This window comes from Gastrolobium bilobum, unplaced genomic scaffold (assembly GCF_033153095.1).
Source record: "Gastrolobium bilobum isolate Gb01-03AN ecotype WA unplaced genomic scaffold, APGP_CSIRO_Gbil_v1 utg3492, whole genome shotgun sequence".
NCBI classification, from domain to species: domain Eukaryota; kingdom Viridiplantae; phylum Streptophyta; class Magnoliopsida; order Fabales; family Fabaceae; genus Gastrolobium; species Gastrolobium bilobum.
This window is the reverse complement of record NW_026898051.1, coordinates 24,915-30,365: the sequence shown is the minus strand read 5'-3', so window position 1 is coordinate 30,365 and position 5,451 is coordinate 24,915.

Genomic DNA, 5,451 nt, shown 5'->3' with positions numbered 1-5,451 from the left:
ATAAAAATAAACCTGTACATGTTGTCCATGCTTCAAAATCCAAAAGATATGGAACTCTTGGATTATACAACCATAATTAAATGTAGAGTATGTTTTTGGAGCACACTAATTTGATTTACAAATGAAAATTCTTTTGAGTAGTTATAATTAAAATTAATTTGATTTGGAAATTAATTATTTTATTTGTATACCAATAGAACTCTATTCAAATTTCAGTCCTAATCTACTACTTGGACTTGAACTAGTACGTACTTTGCCTTTATTAGTAAGGGAATAAAATAAATGGCCAATATGAAATTAATTCAGTTCATCATTAATGTGCTTCAAATATGGAATATACTAATATGAACCGTAAATCCATTAACATTTAGTTTTTTATAACGATTTTAAGCGTGCGTAAAAATTGATTTTTAAATTAAATCAAATTAATTTAGTTAAAATAAATCAAGTAAAATCATTTCTATTTTTTGATATTCCAAACACGACCTTAAGAAAAAGACTGTCAAAATCCTATAGCCATGCTTAAGACGTTAAATTATTAATTACCAAGTATAAGCCCCTGATATATCAATATTAGATGAAAAATGATAGAAAATCATATATTAATTTAACATTAAGTTAATATAGTATTAGATTAATGACAGCAAATTATGTTGCTCGATGATACTAAATTAACAAATATTGTTATAAGAGATAAGGAATGTATAATTTGAAACATTCAATTAAAAAAAAAATGTAGTTGTACCATGCGGTACTTCATTGTGCGATATATAGAAGAATTATACCATATATAAAAGATCTACCTGTATAGATACACGGTATTTTTATTTTTTTAAAAAATACAGTCCAACAGTAACCTGAGTCTTAAGAAAAACTCACACGAGACCACACTTGGAAAAGAAGAAAAGGAAATAGAGTGAGAACGAGGGTACAGTGCATAACAAGATTTCAACGTCTGTGTTGTCATTGCATATTTTACAATTCTATGGTAGAAGAATTATTTTTAAATGTATGAAAAAGTGAGGGTGAGTTTCTAAGAATCTCATGTTACATAATACATTGGAGAAGATTTTTCCTGAAAAGTAATTTTTCCGTATTCCGTTTTATATATGGGTAAAAGTGGAACAAAAATACCATTGGAGAAGATTTTTTCGGAAAAGTGATTTTTCTGTGATTCCGTTTTATATATGGGTAAAAGTGGAACAAAAATACCATCCAAATTGTGATATTCTGACTTTCCTCGGAGTATGCAAAAGTTGTGACAAAATTAACCAGACTAAGTACAACAAATATAGCATACGCAAAATTTGCCTAACATTTTAAGGAAAATTTTGGCCAACTAAACTATTTTTAAATAACATTGTAGGAAAATTTATTTTTTTACCATATTCCTGAAAATCATAATTTTCGAGTAAAGAAAAGTTTCTCTTCTACTAAACACCCTCAACTTATTTCTAGTAAATCATAGGATAGCAATTACTTGAATTACATACATACACACATGTATACACTTCTAGTTGTAAATTTTTCTTAAAAATCGTAGAAAACAAAAAAAATAATTTAATTAGATTAAAAAGTACAAATTAAATCTTAGTAAAGCTTTTAAACAATATTAGACAAAAATCAAGAAAAAAAAGATAGCATACTATAGTTTGAGACTTAATTTTTCTTACTATAATAATATAAAATCTTATATTATGCAGGAAAAAAGTACCCTGTACAAGAACTCGAAGCCGAGAAAGAGGAAATGACCTAATTGTAACGTATACATTTCACTAACTAGTTAAGTAAGTAAAATATTTATTGAGTATAATAATAATAATAATAATAATGTTATAAAAGACAGTGGGTGAAGTTATATCACTAAGAGATTTGAACCCATGTATAAAGCAGAGAAGGTAAATGACCAGAATTATCACTGTGCAATTATAAAGATTAAAGAACAGACTTGCTTGTAGGATATATGAGACAGAATAATAATGATATGCAGTATCAGAGGAGTAAAAATCCGAGCCCACAGAACGTGTCTCCTTAAGACAATTTGTCCCTTCACAGATGCCAAAGGTTGATAGACACTTGTCTCCCAGGATAGAACGGGTTTCGTCTGAAGAATGGTAGCACTACCAATCAACAGCCCAAACGAACACAACAATTGCCAGAGAAATTACACCGAAAAAATAGAATGAAGTATGCACAACCAGATGAAGGAAAAAATCCGGCAGAGTAACAGTGCAGAAAATTGATTATTTTTTCTGAAGGGGTTAGGGTCTATATATAGAAAACGTAAGGTCACGTTTCAAAAGGCACCTATTCGACGACGAAACAACACATCCATTGGACACAAAACGACACATTCGTTTAACACGAAAAGACACCCATTCAAGGATGAAACAACACGTCCGTTAGGATGAAACAACACGTCTGTTAGGATGAAACAACACGTCCCTTAGAATGAAACAACACATCCTTTAGGATGAAAAGATACATCTGTTTGTCGACGAAAAGACACACATTTTCACTACCAAACTTTTTATTCATAACCAATAGATTGTCTACCCAATATATATATATATATATATATATATATATATATATATATATATATATATATATATATATATATATGGGTCAGGATCATTTTACACTAGTGTAAGTTACACTCTTAATCTTGTTCGTTGATCCCATTATATCTAAGGGCTCAAATTTTTTAGTAATATGAGCCATTAGATACAAGTGGATCAATGATTAAGATTGAGTGTAAGCCTTCTAACTCTTATACCAGTGTAAGAATATTCTGCCCCTATATATATATATATAATATATATATATATAAATTCCAACAAATAATAATGATAAAGTATGGTTTAAATAGTTAGAATAAGTAATTAATAAGTATTTTAAGTTTATAAGTAATAAGAATATATCCTTTAATATTTTAAAAAATTAATTTTAATATACTATGAGCGCGCGCGCGCGCGCACTCTGCTAAATCATTTAATGAGTTTAGCATCTTATATATTTATTACAATATATAAATTTATATATTTATTACAATATATATATAATCAAATTTATCAATGAAATATCAGCAACAGATTATATAAGTTTATATTTTTTTTGAAAATAACAGCACAATAGTTTTTTTTTTTAAATAGTTCATTTTGTCTAAATTAACCCGAATCATTATTACACAATTTCATAATTTTCATTGATATATGTATATAATTAGTTAATGAATGAAATTTGATGAAACATATATCACGCCTTGATCCGGTAAATGAAATTAATAACTCATTTGCCTAGTTGTTCAGGGGAAAATGTTAATTGGAAAACGTTTGGGAAGCGTTTGTTAAAATGAATTGTAAAATAAATCAAGGAGCTTCTGGATTAATTATTTTGAGATATACTGGTTAATTCGCCTCTCGATGCTAATGATGATTCCTTCCCATAATCAAATCGATAATTTGTGATCGTAAGATGGCATGTAGCTTCCAAAGGTGCAGGTTATGCATAATGCATCAATTCTTTGTTTGACCTTGAAATTTGATCGTACCAAAACCCACCCAGTTTGTCTTTATGCATAATTAATATAGAATCTATTTCTCAAAATAAAACATGTAATTATGTTTGTGCTATTAGCAGTTAAAGAAAATTTCACGTCCTAAAACTTTACTCTGACTTCAAAACGGAGCACTCATGTAACAATGAATTGTTTCAGCTTTATTTCCTTTTCTCTTCTCATTTCTTTTTTTTTCTTTCTGAAAAATAAAATAAAATAAATATTTACACCTATATTTGTAGAGTCATGGGCATTTCCGTGGTTAAACCGGCCATAGTTTGTATATTTTCTGTATTTTTTTTTCAAACATTATTTAGTTTAGTATGATAGAATTAACTTTTTATTATTATTATGAGAGATATTAGATTTACAATCTCTTTTCGCTTACAATCTCTTACAACCAAAACTTAATCATTGATTTCCATCAATCTAACAGTTATAATTTATTGGGTCATACTAATTAATTAATTATTAATTTTCAATAAATTATAACTGTCATATTGTCGAAAATCAACGATTAAGATTTAGTCGTAGGGGTTATAAGGGAAAAGAGATTGTAAATATAACATTTCTCTATTATTTAATGTTATTTTAGTATTTTAAAATAATTCAGGTTAATGAAATATTTCAATTTGGTTAATTATATTTATGGGTTTTATAATTCTCATTTAACATGAGAATTACAATTTTCCTACACACCCTTCAATTTCCGTGCTGACATGGGTCCTACATATAATTTTTTCTAACACATGGGTCCCACATGCTTTTTATCTCTACAACATGAGATTTCAATTCTCCTTCAACATGAGAATTATAAAACCCTATATTTATACCCATTATATTTTTGAGCTGATGACATTTGAGCATAGTTGGACAGCAGCATGTGACCCTGATTTTCATGATGGATGGATCTAGTGGACATGGGCTCTTTTGATTAAGGTTTTTGACTAGGTTCCCTCTTTAGCCTTCCAGGTTTTATTCTATATGTTATCCGCATCTCCATGGCAAAGGCTGCTAAGAATAATATGTAATAGAAAAAAGATTCTATTATCAAGTTTTCTCTTTTCCTCCCGTTCTATGATTGCATAACATGGTACGCACATTTATTCTAATATCATTTGGGTTTTTGTAGTCATGTACGTGATTTTGAGGTTTTAGATTTATCGTAGTGAAGTTAATGTTGTAGGCAAAAATTCTTAGCCATTTTGCTACTTTGATGGATAGTGATGCTATTTTCGAATACATACGTAAAAATAGTCTTCAACTCATTTTGAATTAATCTTACAAATTTGATTACTATAATTCACATAAAAATGTGAAATCAATTATAAACGAGAAAATAAGTTGACAACTATAAACAAAGAAGGGTGAAGAAATTATAGCAACAACGATGATCATGAATTGGGAAACTGATGTATACAAAAAAAAAAAAAAAAAAAATTGAATTGGGAAACTGAATAGATATATTGCCGTCCAAAGTGGAGGTGAAATAACTTAAGGAGGTGCACTGGTCGATGAGGTATTTCAATAGCAGAGCAAATAATGATGTTTTCCATGAATGAAATATAATAGACACCACTTTTTTCATTATTTTAGTTTTTGTTTTATTTTTTAGTGTTAATGACTAATTTCTTACATAGTTCATATACTCCTTTGGGAAAGTGGGAACGCTCATTGTTGCCACTTGCCATTTAGTACAAAAAAGAATATTTAGTTTATAGGTTGACCTGCATGGTTGTGCAATCTGGGTCCGTATGTTGGCCACTTAATCTCCTTTCATGTCAACAATCCTTAAAATAATTAACACTAGCTTGCATCGCACAAAGCAAAGAAAAGTGTATCTTAATTGTACCATATTTCAGTGACTCCCTAATTTTAATCATTATATGCTC